The following is a 24,957-nucleotide window of genomic DNA, read 5'->3' as shown; positions in this document are numbered from 1 at the left end:
TGGATTCTTTCTGCTGATTTCAGCAGCCTTTGTTTTCACCCACCAACTATTGTAATAATCTAAATGTGACATCCTGGACCAAGGGTTTGACTGACTCTAACAGAGTTCTGGCAATGCTCAATTGACTGGAAAAAAAACTCAGGGAGATAACAGGATATGAAATAACATTTGAGATGTTAAGTTAGGACCCTAACATTGCTGTTTCCAATGGATGAAACATATATGTAACTATAGAAAGAAATGTAGGAAGAAGGGAGAACTTACAAGTGGTAATTAACTTAATGAACAACATAGCAAATAGGACTGAAATTTTGTAACAGATCTGAAGTGGAGAAAAAAGTAAAATCTTCTTAACGAGCATTTTAACGCTTACAGAGTTCCAGTGGAAGAACAGCTTCAACAAGAGCAAGTCTCTCTGAGTAAAATTTTACTGGTATGTGCTACCTCCTAAGTTGAGGTGAGAAGCTGTATGATCCAGGGAGAATGGCAAGCCATGAACTGAAAAAACTGTGGAAATGTTCTGAGATATGATTAAGCTATCTGCTTCTAATATCTGCTGCTGAATGTCTCTGCCATACAATCCTTGGACTTACACAGCCCACACTGCCTGCTCAGATGCCGTGCTTGATGCTGCTAATACCCGTGGTTTTCAGGATTTTATTGTATGTCAAGTATAACTTACAAGGGTTGCTCTGAAAGTAACATTTCCTTAATTATGTTGGTCCACAACACCAAAGGATAGTTGCTGCAACTTTCTATGATCTTTGTGTCTCTCATTTCTGGAGTCCCCAGAGCTGGATGCAGTGGAAGGGTCTCCCAAGAGAGAAGTACAGGGGGAGAATCACTTTGACAAGCTGCTGGTTTTCAAGACTGAAAGTGCACACTGCCAGCTCATGTCAGGATTTTCATCCACTGGTATAGCCAAGTCCTTCTTTGGAGGGCTGCTTTTAGTATACTTCTCACCCAGCTTTTATTCACATTTGGAATTGTGCCAATCCAGATACAGCACTTGTCTTTGCTGAATTTCAGTATGTTCACATAAAGAACCTCTGAAACTTGTCAAGGTCCCTTCCCTCTGCTATAACCACAACAGTCTTAATCCTGCAAATTTTCCTGTAGCATATCACACCTGCTGTGCTCCATGGCAATTGCAATTGGAAATTACATCTGGGCAAAGATGAAGCCGAATCTTCTTCACAGAATGAACCTAAAACTCATAAGTTTGTGCCCATTCTCCAGGGATTTCCACTGCAAATTCTTGTCTCCTAATGTAAGGAAAATTTGGTAAAGCAAATTAAATTGAAACAGGGAATTGCACCCGTCAGTTACTAGAACACTGATTCTAACTGCAACACGGATTTAGTATTACCGTGAAAGAATGAATCTTCATCTTTAAACATTATCTTGTTGGCTGGTTGTAACCATAGTTATTTATGAAAACAAACCTTCAAAGGTAAATAGCTGAGCTCTTTATTTTTTAAAATCCTTTTCAGAAACAATTTACGATTTTGATTTTTACTTTATATCCTTTGACTACTCATTATGAAAAGAAACATAGCACAGCAGGGTCCTCACAAAGTATGTTGATTACAATTCTATAGTATTTATTTAAGACTAAGAGAAATGTCCCTGGCATAATTCCAGCATATTTCACCACTGCCTACATTCAGCACAATCTGCAGTACTGTAGAGATTGAAAAGACTGAATTTGGGGTACATTTAATGCTTCTTTAATTATTAAGGAGAAAATAGTTGGTCACTAGAGGCTGATAACATTCCTACTGTTAAAGGCCTTTTTATCTCCCATGGTAATGAGATATTTTATTTTTTATATGAATAATTATCCCTATATAATGCTAGGGTTTTATATATGCCAAACTTTGTATTAATTTTAATTAAAAAAACAAGTAATTACAATACCAATACAGTGTGACTTTGCAAAGGTGATAATCAAAAAATGTTAATAATTAAATGTTACATGTGATGCATTTGACGGTATTCATATTTATAATTAAAAATAATCAGAAATAAAAAGAAGCAAATGAAAATCCAGAATATTAATGCATTATATTTGTCTTCTTATAAGGTCCAGATTTCTCTTATGAAATTATTCATATAAAAGCTTGTAATTGAATATTACAATTTTTAAGTACATGATCAGAAAATTACAGGCTTTATTCCTGGTACCTTCTTACATCCTTTTTTGTTCTGTCTGATGCAATACACGTCTTGCAGAAAGCAACTGAATTTTTTCAGCAGTGTGATTTACAGCTCTCTGTTCTGTTGGTAATCTGGTAATTGAATAGTTTGTGCATGTCTAAGCTGTTATGGCAGTTCATCACTTCTGCTTTTTTGGGGAGAGCTGTGTTTTGTCTTTTAGTGCTTTCTAATATGTAAAGATTTGTAGAGTTCTACTGCAAAATTTAATTTAGATATTTTCATATCTGTTTTTGTATGGAAAGTAGATTTTGATAACAATTTTACTTTTAATATACATCATATAATCTCTGAGATTACTTGAGTGAAGTTTAAAGAGAGATCCCTACTTTCAGAACATCACGCTATAAAGTTAAAGCATAATGAATTTTGCTACATTGCTGTCAAACTGATTTTCAGCATTGCTAAATCTCAAATTTTACTAGTTTAAGCTAAAAGTAAATAAGCCTTTCCTTTCCCCACAAAAAATCAGTAAGTTATGCAGATGCATGTTTCTAAACGAACATTCACATATATCCCATAAAAGTTTGAGAATAAAAATAAATACGAGAAATTGAACTAATTCTTTTAGCCAGTGTGCAATCTGTACGTGCAGTGTGCTAACACCATAAGAAAAATGTTAGCATCAAAGAGCACCAGGTCTTTTTCTTATTTCAGATAACACAATGTTAATAGCTGTAACATTATAAGTGAAATGAGAATGAATGTATGCATGTGCATCTATGTAAAAATGTGTAATAATAAAGATGGAATAACTGTATATGCTCACATACACAAAGCAAATCTCACTGTCTTTGCTTGAAAGGCTTTATGGCTCTGAATATTTCTGTTTTCGAAGCCTCACAGACCTTTTCCCTTTCTTCATTTCTCTCTCTCCCTAGGGTGAAGGACATGAGGGCATGTATATTGCTGACAAGAAAAATCTTGGTTAATGGAAATAAGCTGAGTAAAAGATTCTAGAAGTATACCTCAACACCGAAATGATATGTATTTGCTTTCTGTGCATTTTAGCACCAAATGGATGAAACACTGGTGCCAGCAACTGGAGTGTAGATAAGGAACAGATCAAGAGCTTTTCGTGTGGAAAGATTACATTAGCCTAGGGAACAATAGACTCCAGATACTGCTGAGCCACAGTGCAAAGAGGAAATATAATTTAAACAAGTGAGGGAGGGTGTATATTACCCACTGACCTACTGCCACAGTTCTCATTTCTTAACCTTTAAAGAGAAACATCTATTTACTGGAGAACAAAGGAATGGTCCTAATACAGAAAAGAATGTGACTTATCTCAACCTACAATAACATATGGCTTGGGTTTATAGAGCATTTTGACATGAATTAATACAAACGTATATGAAGTCTGTCATTATTAATTTTGTTTTCTTCTGTGAAAATCACAAAAATCAAAACAAAACCCCAGTGCTAGGGTATTAAATTAATGCTTCACACAAGCGAAGCAATTTTTCCAGTGTTGCAATCATATTACGCAGGCACTCTTTATTCAGCATCATATTTTATCATCACTGTGAATTTTGTTTTTCCCTGTAGTACTCGTCTCATCCTGTTTCCAAGCTGACCCAAAAGCATGCATCTATATTCAAGGTCCAGTCCCATACTGCTGCAGACATCTGCCATTACAGGCTAGCTTGGACAGCCTGTTTTCAGGTAGGGGAATCCCTAAGAATTTTTCACATTGCAGCTCAGATCACTTTAAATACATTCTAGGATTATTTTTTTATTTTTATGTATTTACATATACATGGGGAAGGGTTGGGGAGATGGCAAGCTTTTACATAGGGAAACCCCATGAGCAGATTTAGCTGATAGAGGAGGTTTTCCCCAACAAAAGCCTTCAGTCTTACCACAGACTGGGCAGAAATGCATACACACCCTCAAGTCAGGTGGATCTGCTAAGCTTGATTTCAAAACAGACAAAAGCATCTCTACAACTAACTAAAATAAGGTTTTAGTGAGTTGGGAATTGGCCTCTTCTCCCAGATAACAGAGATAGGACAGGAGGTAATGGCTTTAGGCTGCACTAGGGGTGGTTCAGGTTGAATATTAGGAAAAAAATTTCTCAGGAACAACCTGGAACAAGCTGCCAGGCTCCAGTGGTGGAGTCAGCATTTGTGGATGTGTTCAATAAATGAGAAGTTGTGGCACTGGCATGGCAGTGGTAATGGGATGACAGCTGGACCAGATGATTTTTTGTTTTTTCCAATCTCTCTGCTTCTATGGAGGGAAAAAGAAAAAGAAAAACAAAACAAAACAAAACAAAAAAGCACCAGGGCAAAGCTTCTGCCTGTTCTCTTTATTATACTGAGTTTTTATAGATACATCTCATGTATATTTCTGTTGAAAAAGGATTATTGTGCCTTACTTCTGTCTTTTCAATTATATTCAGTGTTAACACTAGTACCTCCTGTGAATATTTTAAATGTAATAATAATTATAAAAATAACAGAGAACATTAACCTGGAAATATTGACATCAGCGGGCTTACTTACATGACTAAGTATTGGGTACCACAGAAATAATTTTTCAGATAATATTTAAACTATCAGCAATGTTTCACCTTAAAACAAGTCTGTGTTGCTGAATATCATTTATCTTATTCAAGACAAATTTTTGTACTTGTTCTCCACATTATCCTCCAATGACCCCCTTGAGATGACCTTCTTTCTGGTAGCAGATGGTGCTGAACAAGTTAGTAAATACATATATATATATTTTTAAACCTTCATATGAGGCTAATATTTTCTGTTGGTAAACTAACAGTCTGCAGATAGAACTGGCCATGCTCAAAGGGGAGAAAACTTGTAACTCCATGAACTTAATATTTCACATTCAGATATTGGTTTCTAGTAAATTAACAACTTAATGTGTTTTATGCAATTATTAAGAAAAGCAATTTAACTATTCACTATTCTAAAATCCAGGAAACTATACACACTCTCCTAAGGCTGTAAAACCCTTCTTGTCCTGCTATGACTGGAAATATCATGTAAACAGTATTTTCCTGTACCATTCTTTCCTCTACCTACTTATTTTGCTACCTCTAAAATTACTAGTTTCAATGTATGAAAATGACTGACTTCCCAAAGGGAGGTATTATTCTGCACAAGAAAAGATAGGAGAATGTGACCTGAGGAACACACATACCTGAAAGTTGATCTAATTTGTACTGAATGACTTAATAAAGTGCCAGGGAAGTGGGATGACCTAGTTGCCATTAATTTCTCCTTTCCAAGGTGAGACCAAGATGAGACAAAACCTAGTAATTTCTTGCAGGTATATCCACTTTTGTAAACCAGCTTTTTGTTTCAGTGTGTATCACAGGAATTTTGTGTGCAACAGAAATTAGAGATTCTCTCCCAGAATTAAACACTTTAAAGAACAAAAGCTATTTTCAAACTGCCTTATTTAAAAAGTAATACTTACAGTGCAATTAATAGAGCTTTGACTTTATTTTCTCCCTCTTCTGATCAAATTATAGATTGAAATAACAATATGCTCTTTGCATATATCTTTTTGTCTTTGCTTCTTACAAATCTACACATTGCTTAGAGTTTTAGTAGGGCACCTGTCTCGTACCCTTCATTATGCCAGCTTGATCTTACACTCCAAGAGAAAGTTTCTGCCAAACTATTCTCCCTAAGACATGCAGTAGAAAAATATAAGCCAGTGCCTCAGTTTTTCCTCTCTCTGTTAATACAGGCATTACAAAAAAAATAAAAATATATTTTTTAAAAAAAAAAAGAGGAAAAAATATAAAAATATAAAAATACTAAACCTTGAAACCTTAGAAAATGTGATGTATGGGGAGTGGGACTAGCACCTTGAGAAGCAGTCACTGTTAGTCACATGTGAAACCAAAACTGAGATACAAGAGCTACCACGGTGTGATTCAGCAGCAGTAGCCAAAGCTGGGAATGAGTCCAGGTCACCATTCACATGACCAAAGAGCTTGGAAAAGAAAATACAACATGTATTGTTCTGAGTGGGCCAGGACCAAGTCAGGTGCATTTCAGGAAGCCAGGTTGTTTGCTGACATGGATAGCTAAGGTGGAAAAAGGCATTCAGGGGGAAGATGTGAAAACAAATGACAATGTAGTGAGAACCCGAAAAGCCTTGTTAACCCTGATCTTCCTCTGCAGTGAAGAAGTAAACAATCCAAATCTTCCTGCTTCCTACCAGTCACTGATCTTGGCCATAATGTTTATCACACCTTTTAATCTTCCACAAACTCTTCTTCTGGTCCTATGGTACAAACGTCATCAGATAGCAGAAAAGAGTCTCTTCTTCCTCCATTCATGGTCCAGAACATGGAAAGGAACAGTACGCACCATTCCATGCCTTTGCTCCCTTGGGGAAGCTCAGTGAGATGGTGTAACATAAGCATGTGACCTCCCTTTCTTTCTGTCACTCATTTAGTGCTGGGATGACTGTCACCTGGATCTTTTGGAGCAGAAAATGGTGGGTAGGGACCAAAACAAGTATGTTTTCCTGTCACCAGACACACATCAAAGACAATTTAACCTGTATTGTGTATAGAATTAGCTTATCCACTATTTTTGCTGCTATAACTATCTGTTTTTCCTTCTGCCTCTGATCATCCTCCTCCACACCAGATCAAATATACAGTCTTGTACCATTTGAAATTATGTCCCATCTTTTAAGCATGAGCGATGGTGATGTACTTCAGCTGAAATCAAGAACATCAACAGATTGTATTACAATCTGTCACACATTCTCAGGAGGGAGAAATTGGCAACTTATTACACTAAGAACAGTAATCAAGCATCTGGAATATTACAGTACAAGTAGATTTTATATGATCTGACCAGTTGAAACAATTTATAATAATGACTTTTTAAAAATTAGCTTGTCAACAAGAGGTCTCTGTAACAAGCTCTGTAATATTCCTAGTGACACCAGAACACTCAATGCATGTATTTCTCTGATCAATAATATCTCTTATCTACTTCTCTAACGGCAGTAGCCATTATTTGCACCCAAAATGAATGCACATAAAAGTCATTAAAAAAAGTCTCTTGGCGCTAATCAAAGTGATGCCCTATTTTTATAGGAGTCCAGTGGGAAGAACCTTAAGACCACTCAACAAGCAAAACATTTTCTGCACCACTGGCAAGTAAGACATAATAACTGCTTTCTCTCATGTGGAGAAAATGATATATTGAACAATCTGACAAAAATATAAAGGCTGTCAACAAGTAACCCAAAGTGGAATTTCCTCTGGTCTCTATCACTCTCAACTGGACCATCACAACAGTTCCTTTTGTTCAAAGAAAACCAATAAGAAAAGAATTAAAGAAAATGTGAAAACAACATTTAATTTCTGAAAGCACAAGTTATTAATGTTCTAGCTGAAGTTAAATGCTCAATATAGGACACTATGCTGACAGGGATCCCAGGAAAAAAATGTGTTAAACTGTTTCTGATATTTTAACCTTCAATCAACTACACACAAAAAAGAAAGCTAAAGAAAACACTATAGTGTTCCTTCAAAATACAGGAGGGAGGTGAAATCAAATTCAAAATACTCAATAAGATTATTTTAAAATAAATTTATGTCTAATTACAGTTATTCACAAAAGCTTTAAATGTTTCCCTCTTTCAATCCTAAAAATGTGTGTGTAAGATAGAGACCAGAATCAAATTTTACATCAATCTTAATATATATCACCTATAATTAAGATCTATCATTAAGAACTAAGATCTAAAACACTTCAAACCTGAAAACATATGAAATATATATTAAGAGGTATGAAATAAACAGTACTAAATAGACCTAAAGCCAGCAAATCTAAACACAGACAAAGCCTTAGAGCTGTGGCCTGACCCAGTTCTCAGAACCAGCAGCACCTGTGCAGCCAGAGGACTAGGAGCAGCAGAGAGAGCAGGTGAGTTTCCTTCCTAAATGAAGGAGTCAAAATACAGGCCTCAGGAATAGGAATGAGGCTTTAGATTCCTGGCAGGGAGTGACAGCTTTAGCATCAAAACACTGAACGTTACAGTAGCTCATTGCTTTGCTTTTACAGACTGCTCCATAGGGATAATTCTGTCTGTGTTCCCTTGCCAAGGAGGAAGCCCAGCACAGATGACCATCTGATGGATGGCTCTCCCACACACTTAGGGAAATGCAGAAGAGTGCCTGTCAAGCTGGGACATTCTCAGTGGCGAATCCTGTGCAAACATAAAGGAGATCAGCAATGCCTCAAAATAATTAACATGGCAGAAGTCTGATTATCTGCTTGAAGAGCAGAAAGTCAGAGTGCAAGATGCACCTTCTCTGTTGAACAGCTTAAGCATGACCAGTAGGACTGTTGTCAAAAACAGCATATACAGGAAAAACTCCTGTTAATCTGCCACTGTTCTGCTTTTGAACATAAGGATCAATAATTGGCTATTTGCATTTATCCCAAGAGACAAACAGCAAGTACAAAAATGAGAGATCACTCAAGGGCTAAAAAATGAGGGGAAAACTTGGGCTAAGAGCATATTTGTTGCAAGGTCCCCAAATTAAACTGCTAATGAAAACAGTCTGCATTAATTACAGGTCCTAGAATAAATGTAATATAAATATCAAATAGTAATAGCTTCTGACCTAGTTGTAATAGAAGCCTTTAGAAATAGGGTTGGAAGTCTTTCAGTTATACATATTTAATCAGAAAATGTCTATGCATTTGAATAAGGAAAGAAATGACCTTCATAAATCTGATGGGAAAACAACATGGAAAAAAAAAAAAAGTTCAGAAACCATCAAAACATTTGATCCTGATGCTTTGAAATTTTAAAATGACATTTCCTGACCAAAAAAAAAAGTTTAGAATATTAAAATAAAACACTAGGGAAAAGAAAAGAAAAGAAAAGAAAAGAAAAGAAAAGAAAAGAAAAGAAAAGAAAAGAAAAGAAAAGAAAAGAAAAGAGAAGGAGAAGAAAAGGAGAAGAAAAGGAGAAGAAAAGGAGAAGAAAAGGAGAAGAAAAGAAACAAAAAAACCTAGTCAAATGGAGGAGAAACATTTAAAGTTTTTAAGTAAAGCATTTCAACTGACTGGAACTATTTTTATGACTTTTAGCTGTGGAGATTTATTTTTTAGGACTTTGATACCGTATTCCTTTCTTAAACAAGACATTTTCCGGGCTGCAAAAATTGCATAGGAAACAAGCAAATAAACAAGATATTCTTCCTACCCAGTACTAATTAAAATTCATATCTCAGGGAGAAATCTTATAGCTGAGTCTCCTTGGCCTGGTGAAGGACTACTGAAATGCTCTGTAGAGCTCCATTGTACGGCTGTGCTCATTACAGGCCTTCTCTGCCCAACACGCATTGTTCTGCCTTCACTGTACAAACCTCTCCAGTTTCTTAGTTTAAGACTCTTTTATAAATGCAATTATAAATAAAAGTATTTGTGTGCTCTGAGTATTCTTCAGTCAATGAAGGTTACAATAATATTTTCTTTTTAACGTGGAAGCTGAGCAAAAGGGCTAACACTGCTTCACTGCTCTGGGAACAATTGTATCTGCTAGCTCCTTCTGAGAGCATAAAGCTGGCTGAAGTAAGTGTAGAGGTCACGTGGTACAATGGTCTAGCACATATGCTGACTACGTGAGCACCTTTGTGATCCCCAACCTTGTGATGATTAACATACCTGGTGAACATCCTCCTAAAGATGACAAAGAATAAGAAACAGAAGGAGAAGATGCTAAAGGACAGGCTGACAGAGATAAGAATGCAGATGGGCATTTAAGAAGGCTTCAAAAAGAGGGGTTTCCTAATCTTATTTTCTTCAGAGGAAGGTAGGTGCCAAACATTCTTGCCTGTGAGTAGCTAGATGCACAGAAGATTGGATGCAGTGCAAATACCCAGCTCCAATGTCTTTCAACAGGAATTAAAGATTGTATAAACCGTACCAAGCCACAGATTTTCAGTAGATGCTTAAACAGGCCTGAGCAATTTGCTCAAGATCCATGGCCAAGTGCACCCTTGATCCCATAAGGTCCACACAGGGTTCCCAGAACTGGATGACCCCATACCAGCTTCTTAATAACAGAAAGCTCTGGGGACTGTCGAGCTAACCTAAATTATTTGAAAATGTTCACAACGTTGTCCTTACACATCACTTTATTTGGTACAAGGCTGTCTAACTGCTCTATTTAAAGGAAAAAAGAAAAACAAAACAAAAACAAACAAACAAACAAACAAAACCTTTTGCAAGCCAAATCAGCATTTGCAACAAAAATGAGTCTAATGTGGCATAAAAACTTGGATGACATACCTGCAGCATACACTGTCTGCTGCAATTAGCGTTATAAGGTTGCATGGCTGATATTATACAGAGAGTTTATCTTTTTTTGTGGTTTGATTCTCACTGACTCACTGAGAGATCAATCTTATTAAAGAAAGTGTACATCCTGGATTTAATTCTAGATATAACAAATTCTGGCTGTGTCTCATTTAAGGCAGACATTATATCAGTTACATATTCTTGAATGTTCCACATTCATCAATACATACATAAAACTGGACGTTATCATGTATTCAATCTGTGAATTTGATCCAAAATAATAATACTGCACATACTGTAATTATCTCCCTTTAAAAAGACCTCTAGAACTGGAACTGAGAAGAAACTTTCCTTTATCAGAATCAATAGTTATTTGGATAAGTGGTTTTTTTTTCTTTGTTTATTTGTTTCTAGTACCATCTGGAAGTGTTATTTAATAAACATTCTACTAGTGCAGGAACTATATAGACTGACAGTATCCACAGTCTCTCCAGGTCTCCCCCTATGGAACATCCTAGTTAAATTTCATCTTTAATTTCAAAGCTTGTGTTTGTAATTGGATAAAGAACTGGTTTATTGTATATGAGATGTATGGGGCAGGTAGAGTGCAGCACTGATGATACTGTGAACACTTAAAAGTTATATTTTCTCTGACAATTACAGTGGATTAAATATGATTATTTAGGCTTTGGTTTCCATGCCTATGTTCCTATGCACTTATTTTATGTTTGACCTGTACTTTTTCTCATCTCAAATTTCTGTGGAAGAGATGGCTCCTCAAACAGCAGTTTGCACAATTTTGCTTGCTTTGCACTCATCCATAAAGAAGATCTTTATTACAGCTGGTAGAACTGCTTTTTGCAAATGTTTGCTGCTTTTTTTCTTTTCCTCTCCGCAGGGACAGATCTCACAGCCACAGAAATCAAATCAGTAGCAATTGATTCAGACATTTGAATTTGATTCTCTAAAATGCTGAACAGACTGGTCCTGTTTTGGCAATTCACATATATATGTATAGATTACCCCGAACGTATTGATAATCACAGTGAATATATACTAAGATTTTTATTTATTTTAGTATGAGCTGAATATTCTTGTGAGTGCACCCTCAACATGATAAAAGACTGTCATTCTCCTAAGAATATATCTATCTACACATTATTTAGTGATCATTCTAAGCTAATCACTAATCTGGAAGTTAAAAAAAGAAAAAGAAAAAAATCACTTACTTAAACCACCAGTGAATATTGATTTTGGAGCCCAAGATCAAACTGGTTTCCCATATCCTGAACTTTATTAAAATATTTAGTGTGTATTTTTCAATTTTACTGCTTTCTGGGAATGAAAAAATCACATTCACTTTTACTGTGTATATAAAATACATTTAACCTCTCAATGTGTAAGCCACATTTACCTGATCTCTCTGCAGCTGTTCTACCTCATTCTTGGCAAAACAGAAAAGTAATTCATATACTGATTTTATTCTGAAAAGCATTTGATTCTGTAACATACCTTCCTTGAATACAGATGTAAATTAATAGTACACTGATCAGCAGCATACAACTTAGTAAGGTCTTTGTATAGTACACAAGTACAACGAAAAATATGCTGACATTCCAGAGAAGCCTTTGGTGATATATTATTTCTCCCAGGGCACACATAATCTCTTCCATCCATCAGCTTAAAAAATATGTGCTAGCTATACACAAAGAAAGCTCCCTCTGCATCCTAGAAAGAAAGCTCTGCCAGAGAGGCTTTTTGGGTTTTGACCATTTAGCAACAAAATTTGTGTGAAATTTGTGCTTCACAGGCTGTATGAAAGTGTATGAAGTATGTTACTAGTGATCAGAGAGTAATAAAAGATATATATGTATACTTAGAGAAAATCCAACCAGCGTTGTGCGGGATTTGTTTTGTTTGGTATGTTCCCTAAGATTTGTATCATCACATTAATTTTCTGCTCTAAACTGTACTATTAGCCTGTTACCTATGAAATATCTTTGCAAATAATTCACATGTCATCCTCAAGGGAACTACTTTAGATAGAAGTATGTGAAATGTTTAACTGCAAGTTTCAGGTTTGGCTCAATTATAACATAAAACATCTAAGGTAAAAATAAGTGTAAGCATGCATCATAAAAATTAAAATGCTTTTAAAGAGGAAAGTTCTCCACAAAAATATATGTAACCCTTGAGAATAAAGCGATCCACTCCTTCTAGATGGAATGACAGAAATAACTGTATAGCTCTAGAAATCTCCATTTGTGAATGATTTCTGGTGTGGAAAAGAAGATGTCTTATAATACAGGTACTTGGTAAGGTGATATTGTTTCAATAAAATGTAAATAGCAAACAATCAAACATAATAAATTTATTCATGCATTTTTCAAATCATATGGCAAACCTTTCAAAAGCATTAAAATCAGTGTCTTAAAAGTCCTGTACACAAACACTTTAGAAGCTATGGATTCAATTTCCATATTCATAGACAAGGGTGCTTCTTTGGACACAACTGCACTGTAACAAATAAACATAATCAACCATCCTGTGTCAGGTGGAAAATTACTTCCTGCAGTTATTTTTATACAAGAATAAGACAAGGGACAAACTGACTAACCTCAAAAAACAGCAATCTTTGATGATATTCTCTGTTTCTCTGTTAAGCTTGGTAGAAAAATCTTTCTTCTTCTCCTCCTACTTGTCTTTTACAGAAATGACACAACTCTACACAACTTTGCCTTAAAAAAGCATTCTCTCATCCCCTAAAAATAAATAAATAAATAAATAAAACTTGACATTAGTTTCATATTACAGAAACAAACCCAGAAAAATCATCAGCAGTGTAGTTCATCAAGTGTCAGAATGTGCTGGTCTTAGAATCACAGAATTATCAAGGTTGGAAAAAACATTAAGACCATCTTGTCTAATAGCCTACCTATCACCACCATACCCACTAAACCACAAAACCCTCAGTGTCATGTTTACCCTTTTCTTGGACACCTCCAGGGACAGTGACTCCACTATCTCCCTGAGTAACCTGTGCCAGCACCTAACCGCTATTACTGACTGAGAGAGTGATAGCTGGTATAGAGGATGCAGCCAATTAAAATGAAGCAAGGATATATCTTCCATTATATCTACTAAGGTAGCTGGAAAAATGAACAAGAAGCTTCCAAGCACGCAATCGCTTTTCAATTAAAAGAGATTCCGTGTTTATCACAAATTCATGCAAACAGTTTGCAGTAGCCTGATAACGAGCTTGTCTTTCTGAAGATAGTTGTCATATGAATTTTCTCTAAACATTCAACAATTAAAAAATTGAAACACTCCCATTTCAACACTTTACCTTGTATTTTTTTAAATTCTGCTGCACCTGAACATGCAAGATCCTTCTAAATATAAAATCTATAGTTATCTTGCTGTAGCTTATATTTTCTTCTACAGAATTCTAAAGCATTAACTTTCTGAGTGTATTGGTGAGTGGATTCTGAGTGGATTTTTCTTCTGAGAGCTGAGTATTCGGGATGTTGCTATTCCACAAAACTGGAGTATGAACCTTTTAATGATCCATACTGCACATGATGTTATGATGTGGAATATTGACAGAAACATTACAAAACCATGACAGTGTACCTGAAGTTAGCATTGTGGTTTTGTTCCTAAGTCTTTCCATAACATTACACAGTGGCCAGCTCAGAGGAAGTACCAGCTGTAATCTGGGAAACAATGGTTCTAATGAACTTGAGCTTCTGCTGAAGCATCAAAACCTAAATGAGATTGGGGATATAAAGTCTGGGGAATGAGAATTAATTCTAAAATAATCATTAGAATTTCCCAAGTAAAGTCACTCCATCAAAGTGAGGTTTATATGCAGACTAGATGATCTTCTGGTGCTGTGGATACCATGGGGAACACAAAATACTGCTAGAAATGAACCTGGAAGCAGACAAGCAGGCGTACTTCAGCTGAGACTTCGAGATCAGCTCTAAAGCTGCTTGGTCAAACAATACAAACCAATTATTATTCAGTATTTGAGAGAAGATATGTACTGCATATGTGCTGGTAGCTGCATTTCCAAAAAATGCTGTGTACATCTGTGTATGTCCAATTTACTTCTAGGTGTCTTCCATTGCTATTTATATTGCCTTCAACAAGCAGCATGATGAATATTCAAGAGGAGCACATGTATGTTTGTTGAATCATGCAGATGACACTAAGGTCCTAGCAAGAAAAATTCTTGTGCAAGATGATCATAGGTACAAGTTTCTAACTTCTGCTAAATTTATAAATGCAACAATATAGACTCTTTGTTCATGAAAAAACCCACACAGCAAAAGACACAGGTAAGACAGAAACTATCATCTGTACACACAGGCTGAACTCTCCTGTTCTTTTCTGAAGTCTCATTTCTCTGATAAATGCTTCTACAAAAATTACTGTTAAAACACTCCTTTTCTCAAATTGGTCGGTGCTGGGGCCTGTCCTCTTCAATATCTTTACTGATGACCTCGATGAGGGCATTGAGTGCACCCTCAGTAAGTTCGCAGATGACACTAAATTGGCTGGGAGTGTGGATCTGCCTCGGGGTAGCGAGGCCCTACAGAGGGATCTAGACAGGCTGGAGAGCTGGGCTGAAGCCAATGGGATGAGATTCAACAAGACCAAATGCTGAGTCCTGCACTTCGGCCACAACAACCCCAGGCAGCGCTATAGGCTTGGGGAGGAGTGGCTGGAGGACTGTGTGGAGGAAATGGACCTGGGGGTACTGATTGATGCATGGCTGAACATGAGCCGACAGTGTGCCCGGATGGCCAAGAGGGCCAATGGCATCCTGGCTTGTATCAAGAATGGTGTGGTGAGCAGGACTAAGGAAGTCATCCTGCCCCTGTACTCGGCATTGGTGAGGCCTCACCTTGAGTACTGTGTCCAGTCTTGGGCACCTCAGCACAAGAAAGATATGGAGGTACTGGAGCAGGACCAGAGAAGGGCCACGAGGCTCATGAAGGGCTTGGAGAATCTGCCCTACGAGGAAAGGCTAAGGAAGATGGGGCTGTTTAGTCTGGGGAAAAGGAGGCTGAGGAGAGACCTTATCACCCTCTTCCAGTACCTGAAAGGTTCTTACAGTGAGAGTGGAGCAGGTCTCTTCTCACTAGTGACAAGTGACAGGACAAGAGGAAATGGCCTCAAGTTGCGCCAGGGCAAATTTAGGTTGGATATTAGGAAGAACTTCTTTACAGAAAGGGTAGTTAGGTACTGGAATAGGTTCCCCGGGAAGGTGGTTGAGTCGCCATCCCTGGATGTGTTTAAGAGCCGTTTGGATGTGGTACTCAGGGATATGATTTAGCAGAGGGTTTTTAGAGATAGGGTACTGGCTAGGCTGCGGTTGAACTTGATGATTTTCAAGGTCTTTTCCAACCTGGGTAATTCTATGATTCTGTGATTCTATGAACTAATTTTTCTGAATAATTGCCAAATCTCGCATGTTATTTACATCTCTGTCAGTCTTCATGTCATCTGCAAATTGTATCATCACTGATTTTGTATTTGATTCCTCAGATCATTGCTGAAATGTAATACCAATCTGAGTAATACTTCACTTGGAAGTCTATTTGACAATGATTCACCACTGGCAAGCTCCTGAAATCTGTCATATATCTCATTTTTTGTTCATTTATCAAGTGATTTTGGCAATGCTGTAAAGCTAACTTTTCACAAAAATATTATTCACTGTACTCACTGGGGGGAAGAAAACAACACAAAAAACAAAACAAAAAACAAAACAAAAAACAAAACAAAAACAAAAAAACAAGCCTATATCTCTACAGAAAACTTAATGCATCAAACTTCACATTCAATCCATGAAAGAATTATTTGCTTAAAGTCACATTAACTATCAATTGTATTCTCATTCTTTAATCAGATAACACTTTTCCCATTATTTCTCTTGGATTAAGTTCAGGATAGCCAGAATAAATTTACATAGCTATCTCTTTTGGCCTTTTGAATTCCTGGCACAGAAGGAGTTGTTCTTCAACTGTATGGAACTTCCTGGTATTCTAATGTATATTAAAATTAACAGTAGCAGACTAGATATCTTAGCCAACTTTTTTCAAACTCTTGTCTCCAATTACTGAAGTCAACAATGGTATCAGCTCAGCTCCCATAAACAGGCCAGAAAATTCTTCCTTGTTCTCATGTGACTCCTGCACATCAACTTTTCCAAATAGGGTGTAGGAACTGATGTTGAATATTTCCTGAGTTATTATTTTCACTTTAGTTATGTTCAGTTTCATCATGGTCTAACTCATAAGTAGGATACCCTTTGTTCTCAAAGCACTTGAAAAAAATATGTTTTATCCTTTTCTCTGGCAGCCATGACATATTTATTTATTTATTTATTTTTGCAACATTTAGCTTACTATCAGTTTTATTTACTTTAGATTGAAAGTATTTCTCTCTCTCTTTTGAATTTCTTGAACCTGGGTGAATTTTAGGAATATTAATATCTTTCCTGATATGAAATCATGACTGATGATTTCCTGATAATTTTCTGGATACCAGAATGTCTATTGTCTAAAACTAACTTCTAAAGGAGCCATACCTTTCTTCAACTTCTGGTTCAATCAAACATTTTTTCTATAATGAGGTTCAAAATATTGCTGCTTCACAATGTATTCATGTGTTACAAAATTAATACATATAATTTCAGAAGCATAAATAGTGGTTAGAAATCCTTGCTCCCTAAACTCTATGCTTGCTTTTAAAATTGATTATACTTTCCACACTTTACAGTCAGATGTATTCTGTTTCTTTTAAATGGACTTCAACAGATTCCCTTTGGCTGGCTGTACCTGTTAGCCATTCCATGGAGTCCTCAATACCACGCTAATGTTCATCAATGTGCATCAAAATGTTTCCATTTGAATTCTAGTGGCAATTCAAGTAAAAAACAGAGAAAGAAGGGTTGCACGTCAACGCAACAGAAAACAAAACAGCAACAGAAATCTACAAGAGTAACTGAGAGTAACTCTGATATTCAATTTTCAGCACATGTATCTAGAGTCAGAGAGTATGAGAAGAGAGATAGCCCAAGAGATGTGACTTTCTTGGAGGCATAAATGAGTAACAAAGGGTTCTTATTTGTTCAGATGCCCAAAGATGGCTTTTGATGCTAATTTTTTCTTTTCTTTTTGAATGTGAGGCTAAAAATTGTAAGCAATTGTTTATACATTGTTCATCCCTTTAATACTGTGAAATTTGACAAGAACTTGTAATTATGGCATGTTATTTCCCATGGGAATACGAAAACTCACGATGTCAATGAACTGGAAATCCCATATCATCCTGGATGTTCTTTCTCAAAAGTTTTTGTCACATTTTGACATCTGCTCTGGCAGTAGATATCTGAGGCACCCCCTACACTATATGAAACCCTTTGTGTTCAGCTCTGGTCTTTTCTGCACTTACCCTGAGAGCTGCATGTAGCAATCAGGATTTTCAGAATAAGAGTGAGGATCTGTGCTTCTTCCAACATATTTTCATATTCTAATGCCACTGCAGAGCATAGCAAAACCTGTTGGCTTTTAAAGGCAGGCATACAAATCAGATATGCTTTTATTTATCAGAGTTGGCACCTAGGTTTCTTCTAGTTCTCCTGGTTATTTTCATTTCTTAATGAAGGGAAAGATTACTTGTCATGTACTGAAGGGAACTAGGAAAAAAACAAACAAACAAACAAAAAAACCTGTACATTAGTAATGGGGGAAATATGTTTCTGACTGGTCAATGCACCACCCTCACATCTGGGGAGTGGAGACTGAGGTTCCACATTTTAGCAGACATTTTCACTACTGTCAAGGAAACTTTATCATAGCTTATATCTATCCAACAGTATTTGTCAGTCACTTTAAATATAACCTAACTATACATCTTGTATAGAATAGCACAGAATGAAAACTCAAAAGAATCATGTTCTTTGTTAGGCAGAAGTCAAGAAGAAAGAAATGTTGCATGACACTGTAAAACTGATAGTAAAATAGGGGTAAGAAGAATTAGATAGCTTCTAGCAGATCATGTGCAACAACAGAACATGCTAATGTTCATTGCATTTTTATTTTACATTTTGAGAAGTATTTCTGATTGCTCATTCTTATTTAAGAGATTGCTCATCATTTACATGGGAACACAGACTACCTATTGTTTCTTCACCTCTCGGCCTCTGCCATGAATAATGATCTCGTGGAAGACCACAACCTCAATTTGTTTCTAAATAAAAGTGAACATTGTTCCCAGTTTTCTTCACACGTCTTTATTAAAAACTGAGTTCCTTGATAAAGAATACCACAGAGCCTTCATGCATATTCTTATTCACCTACCTGATTTCAGCTCTAAATTTGATCTCAGTGAAACAGCATGACTTTGGCAAGTAAAACACACAATTAATCCATCTTCTTTGGTTCTAACTGTGTTCTTGCATATTCACATTTTATTTCAGTTAGTTATTTAGATTTATAAATAAATGGCATGTCTTCTCCCCTCACCCCAAGCAATCAGATAAACAAAATTTAAGTCTAATTATGCTATGCTTTCCTCCCTCTGCAAAGTATTTTATTTGTTCCTGTTCCAAACCCTAGTAATATGAGAATCTGAGTCATAAGAATAAATATTTTTGTTGTCACATTTTCTGCTGTTTTTCACTTGGACATTTCATCAGCTTCTGAGTGGAAAAGGATTTTTGCTAAGGATTTAAAACTTGCTGAATTTGACAGCATTTGCTGGCTCCATCACAGAAATAATAAAACATATACATTAAGTCTAGGAAAGCTTCTGCCCAGAAACAGTTCAACTTCTTTCATACTACATGAAGGCTGAAGATGTGAATACAGCAGTTCAGTTTTGCTCCTGAAGAATCATCTTGGTTTCTTAGGATTGAACTTCTCACAACTCCAGCTCCAGAAGAGCTTCCTGAATGAGCATAACAGCATGGGCATGGCAGGAGACCAGAGCCCGCATTGCCCAGAGATATGATCAAAAGATACTCAATGTATAAATCCGTCATATTCCTAGGAAACAGTGTTGACCTGGAGCTAATTAAACTCTCCCAAAGTAACTACAAAAACATTTTGCTTTTCAGCCAAATCCATGACAAAACATCCAGGTTTTTCGCTAGCATAGATCTCCCTAGTCAACTTTTCCAGTACAATACTGAGTTGTCTATGGCCAAAACACAAAAAATAAATAAAACAGAGTTCATTACTATGTCTGTTGTTAGATGTATATGTTAAAATTGCTAGTAATTAGACACGTTTGGCATAACTATTATTTCAGTGTTTGTTTCTATTCCATATCTGTAGTGAAGCAGAAGGACAAGCTACATCCCATATGATGTTAAGGATTCAATAGAAGGTTTACCATCTGTTGACAAAGCAAGATGTGAAAGAGTACTTGCTAAAATTAATTATTTCAGTAAAAATTGAACATCTCACATTCCAAGGACCCCACGCCAACTAGCTGGGAAGCTCTCTGGAACTGCCTGGGGTTATTCTCATGGATCAGGAGACTCCCAATGTGGTTTCAGGGTCAGATATGGTCAACCTGAAGGTGAATCAGGAACAGCAGGCAATCCCCCTATGGCATAGAAGTTCTCCCACACAAAATGAGGTCTGAGCAGGGTTGGTTTTGAGGCTCCTGAGAGCAGTGCAGATGCCTGTTAGGGCGAGGTGCTCCAGCTTCTCACTGGCTTCAGGAGCTCCTGCCTGTGAGGGAGCAGCAGAAGGCACAGCTCTGCACAGAGCTGTGGTCCCAGGAGCAGGGAGAAAGCTGAAGCAGTATGTATTGATATGTGGTAGGGAAACAAATGGGCAGGAAAGCAATCCAAATAAGAGCCTGGTGTCATTTTAATCCCTGGAAGATCCACATCTGCCATGTACAAAATGAACTGGAGAACTGTAATGCTGGTCTGGCTTTCACATAGTGTTTTATTTATGAAAACTCACACCTCAGGGATTCAGTCAGTCCCTTAATGACATTAGGAAGATTTCCCTTCCTTTCCCTTGTAGCTTTTTTTTTTTTTTTTTCTTTTAAGACTGATGATACTGATACACATTAGAGATGGGACTCAGGAGAAGTCAATCTGTACTTTTTGCTACTGTGCATTGCACTTTCTTAGCATGTTTGACTAAGGTGCTCAGCTCATGGGATGTGGAATTTATGAATTTCCTCTGCTGCTTGCAACAGATCATTGAGGACCATGATGTTTGGAATTATTTCCTCTAATTGAAGTTTTTGGATCAGAGAGAGATGAATGTGCAATGCAACAGCCACTGAGATACAGAAAGTCACATTCAGTGATTAAATTATATCCTTTGGCAAGCAGATCTGCTGAAAAATCTCACTTGAATATTCCCTACTCAAAGGAACAGATGTGAACACAGAGGAATAAAGGAGAAACACGGACCCAGCTGTTCTGGAGTCATGGGCTCAGGGGCAGAAGCAGTGTTCCATAGAATGAATATCATAGTCCAAGTGATCACTAACAGCAGATATCCTATGGAAAAGTTAATACACCTGGTAAGCTTTATTTGTATGGATGGCTGAATGGAAAGAACTCATCTGCCTAAGCATGGGGGAAGTTTTCAGATGATCAGTATTTTCTTTAACAGCTCTATTTCTCATCTCTCTCCTCTTTCTATAGATTTTCTGAGCTCCATAGCAAAGCAGATTTCCTCCATGTGTAGAGCCTTGGAATGAGACTTTCCTTCTATACTGGTACATTTCAATTCAGCTTGAGATAAAGGTTCCCACTTTTATTTTGCTTTCTCCTCTTTTTGCTTTCTGCTCCCACTGAGCTACCTGGGGAGCAGGAGTCTGTGGCATTTCCACAGTGCTTCCAGCAGAGAAACTGAGCAGCATCACCTTCGTAGGCCATGCCCCTCGGTTGCATAACCAGGAGCTTTTACCTGTAAAATGCATTCAGGAAGGGACACAGTTGATTCTAATGCTCCATACTAATGTAACATTAGTAAAAATGAACCTAGCATAAAATCATTTGTCCTGCCCAATATACGCACTAGTTTCCTTTTTTCTTTTCTCTAAAGTACTTATCAAAGCAAGAAAAACATTCAGCTGAATTGTGACTATGGGAAATTGTTCCCCACTAGATATGGTAAATCCTCCCACTAAAATATTAATTAGTAAATGATAGGAGTAAAATTTCAGGTACGTTTTTAGTGCCCAATTCACATCCTCCAAGCCAGAGTTTACTTTGTAAATATTTTCTAATTCAACAAAACATGTACTGCCAGCCTTAGGTCATAATTCATGCAGATAGCAAAAGGACTTTGTGCCTTTTTATAATGTGACTTCCCCAATTAATTAACTCCTTTAATATGTTAACATCAGACAGTTCTTTTCCCCAGCACTTGTGTCTTTGCTTGTGTGACTAAAAAGCTCTGTGTACCATTCAAAACAGGTCAGCTTCCTTCCTCTCTCATAGCAACAAAATCCTGGCTACCTCTGAAGTGGATATGCAAAATGGGAGGGACTTCACATCACCTCTCATCTCTTCAGTTTACATGCAGAAAATGACACAGTTCTGCCTAGAATATTTTTTTCAGCATCAACCATTTTGTGTGTGATGCCAATCAGTTTGCTATTGCTGATCACGTCCACTCATTAATAGACATATATAGGTAATATAGTCTGATTCACGTTCTTTCTAATTCAGTCATGTATGGTATATACAGACATAATTACCATTTTTCATATTTTCCAGATGACACACTGAAAGACTAAAAACTTTTTAAAAACTTTTCTTTTCTCTTTTAAATATGACAGCCACATTCTTCACTTAGAAAGATTGCCTTGATGCAAGCAATTTCTTGCCCAGATACATCAAAGATCATGTTGACCACTATCACCATTTTTTTCTGCTAAAGCTTATACTTTTGCTAACAATGGGTCCAGCTCTAAAACTGCTATTCAAGCAGTGACCTTGTTGGAATACTCTCACATATTTCAGAAGTCTATTTGCATTGGTGCTGTTCAATATTCTACCCTGGGTCACTGAATCAGACCATTAGCAAAGACATAAAAATGTATGCCATTCAGCCATAGGCAACTTGAATCTCCTTATTTCTAAATTAATGAGCTTATCCTGCAGCATAAACAACTCTTATTTTCCACAAAGCTATAAAAGAATGAACATGGTCAAGATTAAGAGCTTCCTCTACTATGATATCTGTTACTTTTTCATTAACTAAATTCTGTTGGGTATCCTGCAATAAGGGAATGTTTTGTTCAAAGCAATATCTCCTGACCAGTTTGCTGAGTTTCTGAGCTCCCCTCACTTCTAACAAAGTGGCTTACTTAGCAATGGTAGTGTATTTCATCATCTCTTCATAGACTTTATCGCAGCAGAACTGAAAGTGACTGTAAATGTGCAGGTTGAGGGTTTTAGAAAGAGGATCTGAGAAGAACACTTAGGGCAAAGAAAGGCACTGTGGTGCATAGGTGACCAAGCTGCAGTGATAATGTTTGAAAAATAATACAATTTAGCATTATTTTTACTTGGTGATAAAAGGAAAATGTAAAATCATTTACAAATTTGGTGTAGTAATATTGCCCAAATCCATTTACCTGTATTTACATTTGTTTATATGACTAGCGATGTTTCTGAAAGGCATAATGTCTGCTGAGAAACAGAAGATCTGCTGCATCTAAAAGGAAAGATCAGGACCTTCAGTGTGACTGCAGCATGCATTGCCTGAATTATTCTTTCCCCCTCCTTAGATAAATAAGAGTGCTTCTAGTCTAGGTTACCATAGTTTCTGGTTTCCTTAGTAACCTCTTTGAGAGAATTCATGTGTTTGTGTCAGTAGGAAAGGGGGTGGGGGGACTATAAAGTGAGATAAAAACCTCTCAGACTTGGAGTGAAAAAAATCCAGATTTTCTCCTTAATGAACAACCAAACCTGAAACAGGTGAAGTCTCACTGGAGATGAACTGAAATAATTATGACTGGGTAAGGACTGAATCATGTACAAAAACGGTCTTGATGTGGTGCTCAGAGACATGATTTAGTGGAGGGTTGTTAGTTAGGGTTACATAATTAGGTTGTGGTTGGACTCAATGATCTTTAAGGTCTTTTTCAACCTGAGTGATTCTATGATTCTATGATTCTATGATGTGATCAAAGAACAGGTTTGTTCTCAAGTCAGAACCATTGAGGCTCTCCAGGGCTAAACTGGAACTTGAACAGAAGAAAATCATATTTCTTGTTCTCAGGATGGGAATTTGGAGTTATGAACTTAGACTTGCAGTGATGCTTCCTTTCTAGAGTATTGCTATATGGTATTTACAAAGATAGTGGTTACCCACTTGATATGTAGTACTAGTAAGTGAAAACAAGAACAGTAAGAATTATCAGTTTCCTATTAGCTTTGTGTAAGGATAATGGAATGTCATAATAACAGACCTAGCAACATTTCACCTTCTTAGTATCACCCAGTTGATACTAAATACCAAAACAATACATTGTATGAGTTAACGTACAGGTTGATCTGGCTTTTGTAATCAGAGATAATGGATTTTGTAATCAGAGATAAATGCTCTTTAAATACTTGAGAAATAAAATGCGTGTTTAAACTTAGAAATTGAGTTATGTTTTATGACTTTTACTGTTAGCCTTTTCTGACCTTATTGCCGTGCAAGTCATCCATCCTGCCCTGTAAAGAAACTCTTCATTAGAGTTTCTCCTTTGCTTCCACTGCACAAGAGCCCTTTTGTGTTCTGTGGCTGTGTAAACACTTACTGAAGCGGGTCTTAGCTAGCAGGATAAAATTTGAATCTAAAAGAAAATCTTTCCTGTGAGGGTTTATGAGAACTGGAACAAAGTGCTCAGATGGGCTGCAGACTTTTCATCCTTGTCAGTACTCAAAACCCAACTGGAAGTTGTGTTAAGCAACCTACTCTGAGCACAAGGATGAGATTAGACATCTCTAGAGCTCCTTTCCAAACTCAGGTCTTTTGTGAATAGTATTGTGAAGTGTGTAATAGGCAGGAAAATGGCTAGATGCATATTACTGAGAGAACTTGAATAAGTCTAATATTCATGAAAGGTGACACCAGCAGCTATAAAAATTGTGTTTTGCAAATTTAATATTTTCTTAATTTAGAACATTTGTGAGCTTAAACTACAAATAAACTTGAGAATTATATTTCTACATCAAAAATAGAGAAGAGTAACTATTGCGATGATATTGAATAGGCCTATTCTAACAACAACTGGTAATTACTGTATTTTGAATTATAGATACTTGTCAAAGTTAAAAGAATTAGAAATGACAGTTGGAAAAACTGACAAAAGTGATTGCCCAGCTGCTCTCTGCCATATCTGAAAGGTCGTGTAGAATGGGAGAGGTGCCTGA

The sequence above is a fragment of the Excalfactoria chinensis genome, chromosome 4 (genome assembly GCF_039878825.1).
Source record: "Excalfactoria chinensis isolate bCotChi1 chromosome 4, bCotChi1.hap2, whole genome shotgun sequence".
Taxonomy (NCBI): Eukaryota; Metazoa; Chordata; class Aves; order Galliformes; family Phasianidae; genus Excalfactoria; species Excalfactoria chinensis.
Note: the sequence above shows the minus strand (reverse complement) of the source record.